This window comes from Neovison vison, chromosome 12 (assembly GCF_020171115.1).
Source record: "Neovison vison isolate M4711 chromosome 12, ASM_NN_V1, whole genome shotgun sequence".
NCBI lineage: Eukaryota > Metazoa > Chordata > Mammalia > Carnivora > Mustelidae > Neogale > Neogale vison.
Window position 1 is genome coordinate 132,782,429 of NC_058102.1, and position 15,433 is coordinate 132,797,861.

Genomic DNA, 15,433 nt, shown 5'->3' on the forward strand with positions numbered 1-15,433 from the left:
CAGCATTCATGAAATGGTTGAAGGTAAAATTTCAAATCAATGAGGAAGCAAATGGTTCAAATGATCAAATCCTACTGACTTGTTATGCACTATACATAGAATTACATGATCAAAAATGCAGACTTTGTCTTTGCATTAAAAACTGCCCTTTGATTTGTTGTAAATGGCCATGTCAGTTACTAACTATGAGTTACCAAGAATCAAGGATTATATCTGATGAAATTTATCTTCACAGAGCTTAGTCTAGAATCAAGGGCATGAGAACTTATAAACATTTATTGATAAACGAGAAATAGTTTGAGAAGTCATTTAATATCATAAAAGATTTCCATTGCAAATTGAGATTTGAAGAAATGTGGTAAGTCATCAGGACAATAGGTTCTACTCACTTACTCTAAGTCACAACTTTGTCCACTTAGACATTATCACCGATAGTCTGAAATATAGGGGGCAAGTCAAAGAGAGAGAAAGTCTGGGCCACTAGGTCACTATTCATGTTCATCATTTTAGTTTCTGGGTTCACATCTCTCATCCTTTTACATATATCCTGAATTTCAAAGTGTCAGGAGTGGGGGGTCAGGTGTTCCAAAACCCTCCATGAATGGATTCATCCCCATTCATAGATTGATGGATTTCAATCTAACCGATCAATTTCCATGTAGATCCAAAGCCATGATGAGACTTGTCTTGCTCCCCTAGCCACCACCAAGCAACAGAAGAATAACCCAAAACATGAAACCTCTCAAGCTTGAGACTAAAGCCAGACTGCTCTGTTGACCGTGACCCTGTCTGTACAAGTATGGAGATGAGTTTGGTCCAGTGTTTCCCCACTAGCTGGTAAAAGAAGAGACATTTTTTTAAAAAATGGTATAGTGTATCACCAGGATCCTGAGTTAACCTTTCGAGGATTTTTGCGTATGTCCACGTTCTGAAGTCAAAGAGCTTAATTTGAGCAAATTTATAATCTGGAATGACAAGTAAACATATTCAATTATGAATTCATCCATAATGATGCCATATTCATCTTGTCAATTCCATGAAATATATACTGATTTAGAAAAAAATATCTCATAGGCCTGCATCTCATCAGAAAATACAAAAGTAGTTAAAAAAATACATTTTCCAAATACCGGGCCACAGTTAACCTTCTGTTCACTCTAAATCAAACTGATGAACTACCCAAATGAGATGATCAGGCTTGCTTGTGTGCTAAACTCAAGAAAGAGGATGGGATGTTGGCATGTTCTAATGTTTGAGCTAACCACATTTCTGACTGTGCTACCTCTTAAGGCCAGTATATGCAGAAAGAAGAATATGAAGGAAACTAAAGAAATTGAATCTCTCCAATAGCAGTAATAAGAAACTGGGTAAAGATTTGGTCAGGAAAAGCCATTCCCTCTAAGATAGAGACGCGCCACGTGGTCTATTCAAGAATCAGGTAGCCATTGTGTCTGTTTCCACTCTCACCTGGAGTGGACATAGAATTTTGTTACCCTTTCATTTTTTTTTCCCAATTTATTTATTTTCAGAAAAACAGTATTCATTATTTTTTCACCACACCCAGTGCTCCATGCAAGCCTTTCATTTTAAATGCTTCTTGGAAAGCTACTGCACAGAAGTGCCTCAACTTTTTCCAAATTCCACAAAATTTTTGTGAGTCGTCCACAACTAAATCCATGGCCCCGGAAGTGGAAAATCTGTCTTCAAGAGATTCTCAAAAGCATTGCTCAAAATGGAGACTTGGGAGTTTGGATATCCGTGTAATTTTTTTCTGGAAGAATGTGTCCAGACCAGTAAAGGGAGAATTAGTAAGTACCGTCGTAAATGAGGTAGTTACAGTAGTAGTAATATTGAACCTCCGCTGAGTGCTTACTCTGGACAGGCATTGTTGGAAACACTTTGTATATTACTTTATTTGATCTCACAGCAACCTCATGAAGGGTGAGCTGTTTTTATCACCATTTTACTGAGGTGCAAAGGGCTTAAGTCACGTACACAAGGCCACGTAGTTCGGAGATCATAATGGTCTCTCTCACCATTATCAACCTGTAGCTCTAAGTTATTCTCTGGGATGTCTTAAAAATACACTGTTTACCCTTAATGTTACAACGTCATTGGTCTTTAATCATAACATACTATATCTCATCTGTTCTGTGCATTGGATTACTCTACTGTTTAATGTTTATGGGCTATATGCAAATCTCTTCCAACAGTCATATTTCCATAGTCATATTTCTGAAGTCATCCATGATTGTATACTCCCCAGCTAAGCATTTGGTCTTGTGTCGAATCTTGTATTTAATAGTAGGATCAATTAAACAATGGAAATACTGACCTTAAAATAAAAGGGTGCCCTGGCGGCTCAGGCGGTTAAGCACCTGCTCTAGATTTTGACTTAGATCAAGATCTAAAAGGTTGTGAGATCAAGCCCCCAGTCAGGCCACGCACTGGGTGTGGAGACTGCTTAGGATTCAGTCTCTCCTTCTGCCTGCCCCCCCGGCACCCCCATTCTCAATCTCTCTCTAAAAAAAGAAAAAACAAAACAATACAAAACTCCCCCCAAAACTATGATCTGCATCTCTTAACTCTGCTTATTCAGAGTTTTAAGTGGATGACAAGATATCTATGCTTTTTATGACCACATTGCCATGAATGAAAAACCCATTTGTTTGCAATGCAATACTTTTAATTTCCATTTCTTTTGGGTATCTTAAGGACCCTAATGCCCTTCCTCCAGCGCAGCAAGCACATCAAGGCTGTCAAAAGGCTACAGCCGCAGCTGTCCCTGGCAGCATATCTTCAGAGTCCAGATTAAGTTTATTTGCTATCTTTGAGTCCGCTGACCTCCTGCAATAATAGTAGAGAAAGATTCAGTTTAAAGCTTAGCCTTTCTACCAGGAACTGCTTGGAATTCAGTCACTTAATCTTTACTGCCCCCGCCACCACTTCCTCTTAAATATTGAAAAGCAATATAAATCCATTTTAAATCAGGTCAAATGTTTCTCCTGGAAATGAGAAACGCTCCCCAGAGGCTATTCTTTCTTTCTAGAATGTGGACAATGTATCAGGAGAGATCCTTAGCGCTGAAATGCACTGGACACCATTATGGATTTCCCACGTAATAAATTGTGCTAATTTGTATGCCATTAATGGAGCGATAGGAACAAAGGCAAGCGTATTAATGGAAAGGAGGCTCCAGCAATTAAGGCATTTGAGGTTAGCAGCTGCGCCTGTGTCGGGGCTGGGGATATTTACATATAGGCGGGCTCTGGAGAAATTAGGCTGGCTTCTTGCCAGCAAACGGGACCCAGACCGATGACCCAGGTGGCCAGGCTTATTTGTACTATCACCTTTGAGTGTCAGCCTGAGTTGGAAGAGAGAAGCAGAGGATCAAACTGGAGTTTTGGGACCCACAGACTGATGGCGACCCTCTCTCTCTCTCCCATGCAAAGCTCTAGGTCCAAGAAGCCAGAAAGCTACATTGGCGTTGGGTCGCTTTTCTGCCCTGAGCCACAAGGGATCGATCTGAGAATACCCCAGACTCAGTGGCAGAGAAAAGCCATTTGATTCTAGTCCATTTCCATTAAGAAATATTTGATGAGGAGGAGAAAGATAAGGATAAAAAAACCACATCGTCACCTACAACAAAACCAAAAAGGCACCATATTGTCCTGCATTGTTCTTCAGTTTCACCCTGTGAGAAAGAAAATTCTGTTCCATAAGTCGTTAATATGACCTTATTGAACAGAGCCCACACAGTGACCTTAACAACTATCTGGGATAAGCTAAAAAGATAAATAAATCAGGCTTTCCATTTATCAATTCCATCATCTCTAAAGGATCGAGTCCAAGTGAACCCATAGTTGAGTGCATCTGGAGTTTCTCAGATCTTACACATCTCAGTCATTTTGTCCTGTCCTACTCCTCGTGCATGATCTGATCTCACCCTTACAGCAAACTTGGTAAGTCAGACACCAAGAGATGATACGATAAGGAGATGGAGACAAGAAGAGGTTTGGTGACTTTTTCGAGGTCAGGCAGGCAGGTGTTGAGGACTTGGGCCTCCTAAAACCAAGGCCAGTACCCCTTGGACTAGAACCAAGCTGTTCTAGTATTTTTAATACAGCTCATGCAATTTCAAGGCTATATTCGCACAGTAAGAAAAAGTCACTAAGAAAGCGTGGACATCCATAATTATGGTTTGCTGAACCCTGAGCACTCTGATCTTCTGAATTAATTCAACTTATTCTGAACTTCACAAAGGCACAAACTACACTTCCCTTGAATTTCCCTTCCTGGACCTCTGTGTGTGTTGCCTGGGATCGGGACCATGGGCACAGCACTCAGATCTTGTCACAAAGACTCCAGTGATTCCCATGCTCTTATTCTGACTCATATTTACAATCTACCCAGGCTTTCGTGATAAAAAAAATCTTCAAAGTCATTATTCTGAGCCTTCAAATAGACCTTGTCTTTCTTCTTTATCAATGATTAACGATCCACATGAGTTTGCCTTTGGCTTTTCTTATTTTTTTGGTTCTTCGTATTTTATAATGCACATAGCCTTGAGTAATTCAGGCTTATCCAAGGAAAAATTATTGGCCATTCGTCTCCTGGCCATCTATAAATCTTCTTCATCATCCCAGCTGCCTCTGTGTTTATCCCACATGTGCTTTCTGCTCTCTTTCTAACAAATATCCTTTACCTCATTTCACCCCCACTTCAGCCTTTGGTTTTATTGGTCAAATCTCAGCTTAGCAACTGTTGCTTATCTCAGCTTTCCTGGGCATATGTTCAGGACCTAAGGCAACACATGATAAAAAAAAAAAAATGTGTTTTGGTCAAAGAACCATTGCTATTTTTAGCATACAACTGAGCATATGCATGCATATATTATTTCTTCAGAACACTCTCTGTCAGAGATGCTAATGGCATGAGGCTTGAGTAATATTTCAAGAGTGATTCAGATTCAAGATTCAGCAGCATGAGCTCTTATCCAGAAATCTGGGGATCTCTCCAACGGATTAAGCTAGTGGTTTGATTTCAGGTCCATTACTTGTGCTAAAAGAAGCTATATGTTGGCTAGTGGAACATAATAAAAAATACATAAATAAGTAGATAAATTAAAATATTAATATAAATCCACAAAGCAGCAGCTGAGTGGGAAAACTCTCGGCTCCCGACCTCTTCTACTGTAACAGTGGGATTGTTGCAGATTCCGAGAGGGCTGTCCCTTTGCTGGTTGAACAGAGCTGAGCCCCCAAGGCTTCCTACATCTTCCTCCTGTTAATTTGTGTTGGTCTGACCTCCTTGCTTCTAGGTCAGTGCCACTCATGCATGGCCTTTTATAAGCTAAGATCAGAAATAGAATGTAAACATTTAGAAGCTCTAAAGCAATCTTATGTCTATTTATCTAGTAGCAAAAAATATATATATATATATATACACACACATACACACACATATATATACACACATATAAATAAGTTAATCTAATGATATGTTTTTAATTTTTAAAATTAAAATTTAAAAAGAATTTTTAAAATTCTTTTCCTAGTAATTCATGATCTATTCTCTTTTATTAAAGCGTATGCCTGTGATGGATTGGAATTTTGTTGTTAATGATCTTTCCCATGGTTTGAGAAACACAGTTCTGACAGACCATAGGCAGGGCTCCTCTTTGCCCATCAAATTATCAAATTTGATATAGAACAATAACACTGGTGTGGACAAGACATATGTAGAAACCTGCCCTTTCCTATGATTGTGTACAATGCCATACATATTCACAGGATGTTTGCACAAGTGCCACGCCAAAGGAGAAAGTGGCTTGTTTGAGGAACTAAAAATGATTTTGTCTGGGGCACCTGGGTGGCTCTGTCCATTAAGCATGCCTTTGGCTCAGGTCATGATCTCAGGGTCCTGGGATTGAGCCCTGGGTGGCAGGCTCTGCACTCAACGGGGAGTCTGCTTCTCCCTCTGCCCTTCCTGCTGCTTGGTGCTCTCTCTCTCTCTCTCTCTAATAAATATTCTTTTTTATTTCATTTTTTATTTTTCAATTTCATTTCTTATTATGTTATGTTAATCACCATACAGTACTTCATTAGTTTTTGTTGTAGTGTTCTATGATTCATTGTTTGCATATAACACCCAGTGCTCCATGCAATCTGTGCCCTTCTTAATACCCACCACCAGGCTCACCCATCCTCTTATTAAACATACACATACCCTGCGACATAGCAATTGCACTACTGGGTATTTACCCCAAAGATACAGATGTAGTGAAAAGAAGGGCTATATGAACACCAGTGCTCACAGCAGCAATGTCTACAATAGCTAAACTGTGGAAGGAGCCGAGATGCCCTTAAGCAGAAGAATGGATAAAGAAGATATGGTCCATATATACAATGGAATATTACTCAGTCATCAGAAAGGATGAATACCCAACATTTGCATCAACATGGATGGGAACAAAGGGGATTATCCTAATAAATATTCTTTTAAAAATATTCCTTTTAAAAATATGTGTATAAATAAAGATGGTTCTGTCTGGCAAACACAGTTCAGGCAAGGCTGGAGGGGGTGGGTGGAGATAAGAGATAGCAAGGATGATGGTTGCATACACCAGGCTACTAATTTCAGTGGGCATGGAGACATATTGTGAAGATAGACACAAGGACCTGGTTATTGACAGAGGAAGGGGATGAAGGTAAAGGAGAAAAGTCAAAGGGAGACTTCCAGGGTCTTCCACGAGCACAGGTTGCCTGACTGAGGCCTACTCAATCGTGGGACAGTGTGGTTTTCATCAGCTGTATTGTTCACCTCTGCCCAGCCAGTGAAGACAACGTGGAGCTTTGTCTTCTGCTGTGTGCAAAGGAAAACCTTTTTTTTTTTTTTTCCATTTTCCAGGTTTAAAATTCCATTGTATGACCCACCATGCTTTTTTGAACCCTATAGACAAATGGTCCCTTCTGTGGTTTGGGCGCCATCTTTCTGCCTGGCCAAGAATGGCTGGTGGAAAGAAAAAGGAAGGGCTGGAAGATGGGAGGAAGGCAGACCCGGACTCAAGCTCCAGATTCCTTTCAGATAATAGTACAATGAGCCAAAAGTGACTTCCACTACCTCGGGTTTTTGTTTCTTTCTCTTAACATGAGGATAAATATGTAATCCTTAGTCTGTATCTGTATGGGCCAAACACCGCGTCACGTGGAGCATTTATTAGTGAACCAAACAGATGTACGGACAACTGGCAGTCTAGAGAAATAATAACAAAAATATACAAGCAACCTAACAATTATATGATTTATTTGAGAGAGAGAGAGAGAGAATGAGCAGGAAGAGGGGTGGAGAGAGAGGGAGAGGGATGGATGGAGAAGGAGAGGGACAGAGAGAGAGGGAGGAGAAGACTCTGCTCAGGAGAGTCTCCGGGATGATGACCTGAGCCTCAGGAGAGGTTTAGCCAACTAAGCCATCCAGGAGCCCCCGGAAGTGACATGTAAAATAAGGCCTGAAGATTAAGAAGACGCCAATGTTCCAACAACGGAAAGGAATGGTGTTCCTGGAAGAAGGATCAGCAGGTACGAACACGAAGGGAACCAAGCCACATGTTTAAGCTGAAGGAGACTGTGTTGCTAGCCACAGCAAGAGAGGAGCGTGAGATCAGAATGGAAAACAATAGGAAAGTTAGAGGTCATTTCTGTAGTTTTGACAGCCACCCAGACGGTATGATACACTTGAGAAAAGTGAGGCTGAGATGTTTCACAAATTGACCAAAGACATGGAGCCACTGGGTGCTGAGTCTGAGCTCCGGACCCGGGGTTGGGGGGGGGCTGGTGGCTTCTGTGTGTCCTTTCTGTTCCCCATGCCCTGCTGGCTCAGGAGTGCCCACAATATGTGGTCTGGACTATGGGATGGGTTCTTGTCATAGTGGGCAAAACCAGATGCTCAAGGGGCTGGCTTCCCAAAGGAATGTGTTCTTCAAGTTCATGCAAAGAAATGCACATGTGGCGCCCTACTCTTGATGTTGGGATCTTGTCTAGTGAGAAGAGGAAGTGAGGCCAGTGGTTCACAAAGAACATCAGGTATAAGAGAAGGAAGGATTAATAAAGTATGCTTGGGAAAGCGGAGTGGGCTGGGCTGCCAAGGTATAACTTTATCTGGAAGGGCTAGTGCTTCCTACTTGGGAACACTCCAGCATAAGAGGACTGGCTTCACTTACCTGGCACTGGGCATGAAACCCACTATGTCGATTATTTAGCATAATTTAAATTAAAGATAAATTATTGTCATGTTGACTCCAACTTGACAAAACATCTAATTCAATCTACAACTGAGGATGTGCCCTGATGCCTCTCCTCATCTGGCAGCACACCGACCCCGAGGGGAGACACAATGTCATGAGGAACATGGGACGCCATCCTGGGCAGGAGGCAGGAGTGTTGGAGGGAGCCTTGGTGCCCTGGTCTTTCCAAAGGAAGATGATGGCTGGCTCTGCTCCCTACTGCTCTGGACCTCAGCCTACATCAACTGGGGGAGAAGAAGGTAGTGATCTCAAGTCACTTTAAGAGCTTCAAGATAAATCTGCAATGAACACTAAGATGTAAGTTTAATGACGATAGGGACTGTACCATATTCATATATCATATTACATTCATATCCATATCCTGTTCAGTACTAGAGCAGTACTCAGCATATGGTAAACACTAAAATATTTAATGATAGGAGAGAGGGAGGGAGGGAGGGAGGAAGGGCGAAGGAAGGGAGGGAGGGAAGAGAGAGGTAGGGAGGAAGGAAGGTAAGAAGGAAGAAAACTCTCTGCAGGGGGACATCTAGTAGGAAACTCAGATTTCCTGGGTTGACACGTGTAGTCACTATTGTTGCTTGAGTGACGTTTGCTAATACAACATAAACCAAGGGAAGCAAAGAGGTTAGGGTGTTTATCACTGCTGCCACCATGACAGCTTAGAGCCGGGGGTTCAGAAGAGTTAAACTTTAGGGATGGTCTGCCATGAAAGCACATGCTCTCCTCTCCTCTTCGTTCGGAGAATAACAAAGACTGTAGCTCAGAAGAGGGTACCTTAGCCAGGCAACCCCACAGAGCCTGCTAAGGAGATCACAGACTAGTAAGGGATCTACAGCTTATACATAAGGTGTTGCCAACACAGCCGTCAAGGGGGAAGAGCCCTCGGAGAGGTTCCCATAGAAAGGGCGGAGGGCTGTGTCTGACTGAGTGATGGACAAGGTCGCCTGAAAAGGGGACATCGGAGCCAGATCTGGAAAGATGGCAGTGATTTGAGTTTAGTACCACAACTTAGCCCTTCCAGAGGCAGTCAGATTGTCAGAGAGATGGACCTCATCTTCCTCCCACCCAAGAGAAGGCTGGAGTCATGGGGTAGACAGACAGTACCGGAAACTGCTTCAGAACCCGTGCCTGCCTGCTCATGTTCCTCCATGTTCTCTAGTAGAGCTAGAAACAGTCACCCAATCCCTGAATCAGAATACAGCATCTGTCAAGAGTTTACCCCTTTACAGCAATTAGCCCCCAAACCTCACCATCTTCTTGGTTCGGGTTCAAGAGCAGACATCAATGGCTGGGATGGGAAGAGGCACAGAAGAGAAAAGCAGTTCAACTCATCCCAGTTGTCTCAGCCACTAACCTATGAAATCAAATCTCTTTTTATGACCTGAAAAGTTCTGTGTCTTAATCACACACCAGATTAAGGGGAACTTTCTCCAAATAGGGGTGGTAATTTGATACATAGTGCTAAGAGTCACTGGGGTAGTAAAAACAGGGAAGACAAGACCGCTTTGTAAAATGAAGTAAGTCAATTGCTCACCATCAAAGATCTGGTAAGTCCTGGCATTTCCGTGACCCTTTGGATGGGCACACCATCTTAATAGGAAAATATGTTGCGTTTGGGTTCCACCAGGCTCCTGAGATTTTAAACCTCAAGCATGCTGTGTAGGGAAGCAATAAATGGGGGAATGGAAAGTGGGTTTTGCTTCTGGAGAAGGATGATGCGATGAGTCACTATTTAAATGAATCCGCAGAGCTTTGCAAAGTCTTAAAATGGACCATTTAATTGCGAATACGGAGTCCTTAACATTAGAGTGTCTGGAAGAAGATAGTCTCTGAAATTATGGGAGGGAACCGCTGCCATGTGACACTGGGATGAGACCAAGAGCTCAAGATGTGAGGAGGAAATCGGTGGATTGAATTCTGAAATAAATTGCAGCCATCAGGAGCTCTTCGCTGTGCCTGGGAATGACGCGTCAGGGAGAAAGGCGTTGTAAGTGCTTTCCTGAGAATGGTGGGCAGATTCTTTTCAGAAACTTTTAGGAAACGATCTTGACCAAAAGAATGTCCTAGATGCAAAATCAATAGGAACAGATCACCTTAAGCCTCTTGCTTCTTTTCACCTTTTTTCCTGCTAAGAACTGTTTTCTCCAGTATTGGATGATCTTCTTCAGGTAAATTAAATACAGGGTGAGTTTAAGGCTGTGATTCTCAAACAGGGAGACTTTGCGCCACCCCACTGCCGCCCCAGGGGAACACCTGGCCACATCTGGAGATATTTCTGGTTGTCACAAGTGAGAAGGTGCTACTAGCACTGAAAGAGTAGAAGCCAGTTCAGGACCCAACATCCCACAATGCACAGGACTGTGCCCCCAGCAAAGAATTTCAACCTCAAATGACCATAGCACTGAGGTTGAGAAACCCTTGTTCAAGGCCAGTTCTTTGTGTGTTTTCAAACTGTCCAAGTAAATCATGTTTGTAATGACTCTCAAGGCCAAAACAGAAGCTTCCAGTTGTAGGTAATCCACACCTGTGATGTCCGTTTCTTGTAAATTTATGAAATCTACACATCTGCTCGCCTAAATCAGGAATCACCCCACACTGCTGTTGCTATCTGTCCCGTGTAATTACTCTTAAATAAAGTGATGATAATGTGTCATAGAGTCAGATACCCCTCCCCGTGCAGAGCTACTTAATAAAACCCATAGCACAGCAAAACACATCCTAGAGGTAATTCCCATATATTCAGGATTTTTTCAGATAATCTTGGATATATATCAGGTCTTGGTGACATAAACGTATTTCAGGATCCCAGGAATACTCATAACCACCCAGAAATATGACCAGAGCCTCAGAGAAAACTGCTTCAACTCAGAAAGACTCTTGGTTAGATAAACTAAGAATACCTACCATTTTCTTGTTGCTTGTTTCTGTTTTTCTTGTTGTTGTTGGCTTGTTTTGTTTTGTCTTACTAATTTTTCTCCTCCATGGTAGACATACTCGAGAGAGTATGAGTCCTTATTTTAGGGCTATGTTGTCTCAGGCCTAAAGCAATAAAGGAACTCCGCTAATTATAGTTAATTCCAGTGAATCATCATGTTTTCTAGCCCCTCTTCACCCCTTTCCAGGGCCTGACAGGTACTAAGTAGGACCTAACTGAGGGGACCTTTGGAACCAGAATTCAAAATAGAAAAACAGGTTCATTGTAGAAGATGGATGGATATTTCTGCACACTGAAGGACTGTTTTCCTCAGCTATCTTCAGACTGCTAGATGAGAAGCCTCCCTTCCCCCACAAATAGAAGCTATACTGAAAGGAGCGGATGTGGCCACAACCCATGCTGCAGGAGACAAGGAGGGGCAGGTCCTGGGAGGTAGCCAAGAAGGGCAAAGAACCAAAAAGTCATCAAAGACAGAGTCCAAGGAAAACTACTGGGAAGCTCGCTACCAAGTAGGATAGAATGGCCACAGGTGATGTCCTTAGAAACAAAAATAGGGATGGTAAATTCAAATTCCCTTGGCCATCTGGTCTTGGGGAGGCAATAGAGTAGAATGGTTAGTGTCATGGACGTGATTCAGTTGCTTGGGTTTACATCCCAGTTTCACCATTTACTGGCTGTGTGATACTGGGCAAGATACTTGACCTCTCTGTGCCTCAGACGGTATTCACGTTCTCTTAAACCTTTACTGAGGCTAATTGAAATTCACCTTAGCGGTGCCTGGGTGGCTCAGTGGGTTAAAGCCTCTGCCTTTGGCTCAGGTCATGATCTCAGGGTCCTGGGATCGAGGACTGCATCGGGCTCTCTGCTCAGCAGGGAGCCTGCCTCCCCCTCCCCCTCTGCCTACCTGTGATCTCTCTTTCTCTCTGTCAAATAAATAAATAAAATCTTTTTTAAAAAGTAATTAACCTTAAAAAGTCACCCATTATTTAACAGAAACGAGAATTAATCTCAGGTCTTCTAACTCAATGTTTGCCTGTTTATTCCATGCCACAAAAATGCTCCTAACAGGGATAGGTTCCTCACTGCTGCTATGGACAATGGTATGGTAAAGGCAGGTGGGGAATAGAGAAAAAACAATGGGTGTGGGGAAGGAAGTTAACAGATAGTGAAAATGAGGAGAGAGGTGATACAATGAGATGCAAAATGAGAAGAAGTAATAAAATGAGTGTCAAATATGGACAGAAGGAGGGAAGGATTGGTGATTAAAAGACACACTTATGGGATGCCTGGGTGGCTCAGTTGGTTAAGCAGCTGCCTTCGGCTCAGGTCATGATCCCAGGGTCCTGAGATCGAGTCCCACATCGGGCTCCTTGCTCGGCAGGGAGCCTGCTTCTCCCTCTGACTCTGCCTGCCTCTCTGTCTGCCTGTGCTCACTCGCTCTCTCTCCCTCTGTCTCTGACAAATAAATAAATAAAATCTTTAAAAAAAAAAAAAAAAGACACACTTATGCATCTTAGCCACGGGTGAAATGAACCTTCTACATTAAAGTATTTTTAATTTGAACAACAATTTGTAAGCTATAAATGTTTATAATGAGAGTAATTTGTTTGACTTATGTTAATAAAGTAAGATGCAGTATTAGCCATTAAGAGATACTCTGCAGATTAGCACAGTGATAATTAATTTTTGGGGGGACCATAACCCATTCAAACATAAGTCATTTTACCACTATTATAAATCAGAGACATTAAAGCTTCAGGTAAACCGGAAACATAACCCTCTCTATTCCTGCACTATAATCTGAGTTTGAAATATAAAAGCAGAGTAACTCTTCCAGATTAAAGGAGACTGGAGAAAAATGACAACCAAATGCAGGACCTGATCATTGATTAGAGCCTAGCTCGAGAAAATATCTAGGAAGCATATTATTGGGACACTGGATAAATTTGAGTAGAGACTGTGTATCAGATAATATCAGCAGATGATATTATTGTATCGATGTAACTAAATTTTTCAGTAGAGTGATGGTATTGTCATTATACTAGAGCATGAGTTTGCTCTGGGAAGTACACGCTGAAGTATTTAAAAGTAAAGTGTCATGAAGACTGCAATTTCTATACCTTTCAGGTGGTGCAGCAAAACCAAAACAATAATTGTCCATGTACACAGAGATGTGGCCAAAAGTTAATCATTGGTGAATCTAGGTTAAGGATATTTGGGTGTTTGTTGTAATACGCTTTTTACTTCTCTGTAGGTTTTTAATTTTACAAAATAAAAAGTCTAGAAACATGCAGTTTTAATATTTATATGATGTCAGAAATCCAGATTAAACGTGGCTGAGACGGTTGAGGAAGTCCTGTGAGATCAGTCGAGCTGACTCAGATGCCAGGAGAGAGAGAGATGCAGTTACTCCATTCATCATCCTGCTATTCAACCAAAGAGGTAACCCCCTACAATCTGGCTGATTCAGTTTCATGGATGACAACTTTTTCAGGGGACAATAGAAGTAGGAACCAGGAAAAAGTTGTTTCTTCTCTAAATAGATCAATTATATGAAATAAAGGAATTCGGCGATCTCCAGGAGACATACTCTACATTACATAAACAATACCTTGAAATTATGGAGGAAGCCAAAAGGAAATATGCAAATACAGAATTCCAGGTTATCAGTGCAGAATACTACCAGAGGCTTCTCCCAATTTCCCATGAAAAGGAGGTAGATAAATAACAACAAAACCCAATCACACCACTTGAAACAAAAGTAAGAACATATTTAGAGACATTCCCACTAACTAAATGCAGTTGTGGGACGTAAAAAAGAAATGCATTCCTCAACATCTTACACTACTTTAACAAAATGAATTAGGTAATCTTTAAAACTAAAGAACTTGCTCCTAAAATGATGGCTGCCAAGGGAAAAGAGCAACCAGTCCCATGGAAACAGGAAGTCTGAGGCTACAGAAAGAACATCTTTAAGTAAAAAGTAGATTTAATGCAGTAGATATTATGCCATGGGTGAGAGAACAGACTATCTTAGTGATATGGTACAACCATACAATAAGAAGGTTTGAACAATGGAAATGCAAGAAAAACAAAAGCTAAAAAGAAAGACAGTGTCCAAAGTTGAGCAAACTCAAATATGTATTGAATGACTCAGGTGAAGTCAGTAATTAAAATCAATGTGAACTTGACACATGGAACATTCCCCCTCCAGTGGCACAAATCTAGTGACTTTATTCTTCAGTGGTGAAACCACATTACTTGTTTCTGCAATTAATACTACAGCAACAGAAAGAGTGTTTGGGGGATTCACGGTTTAGAGTTAAACCATGATTAGAGTCTTTTCTCAACTGAGAGTGGATCCAGGGCAGGGTGAGGTTGGGTGGAGTTTTTGCAATACTGGAAACTGAAGGAGAGATTTCGAGGATGCCCTGTTCTTTACCCTCAATTAAGTGTTGTGATGAATGCGTGACTTTTCTAGGATCCCCTCTTCATTCAAAGAAATTTCCATTCTGCTACTGAACCTTTATCAACAACCAATAATAGCTGATAGCCACAATGTTCAATAAATATGTCAAAATAATTACTATTATTATTTGTATGCTCAAACCATGTAGGATGCATGGATGATGAGTTATGATTCCTGTTCTGTAAGGGAAAAGACTTAAATATGGAAAAAATATCCTAAATATCCTAAAGTAACCTAAAGAGTGATTAGAATGTGCTACATTGCTCAGTGTGGGCTCTGCAGTGCCACAGGACTTGACGGGAGAACCAGATCTGTGATAGTTGCAATGGTCAGAGAGACCTTGAAAGGAGACTTAGATCTAAGCTAGCCCTTGGAAGCCCTGAAGACAAGAGAGGGCCAGCATTCCAGGGGAGAAGTGTGTGATTTTTTTCTTAAGTAATGCATAAGTTTTAATACAAACTACTCACATTCATTCCTAGAAGGCTCATTTCCAGTCAAAAATCCACATCAGAAAAACATTATCAAAGGAGAACTAGGGCAGGGGACTAAAAGGAGCCCTGAACCATATTCCCAAGACTGATGCTCAAGGTCGGCTTGAAGGCAGACACAGGAAGAGATTCCAGGACAAGGCAGGAGGTCTTCTTCATCTCTATGTCTGAGCATGAGGCTCCCTTGTAGAGGGAAGGTGGGGGAAGTACTCAGCCACATCCAGGCCCTACCCCAGGAA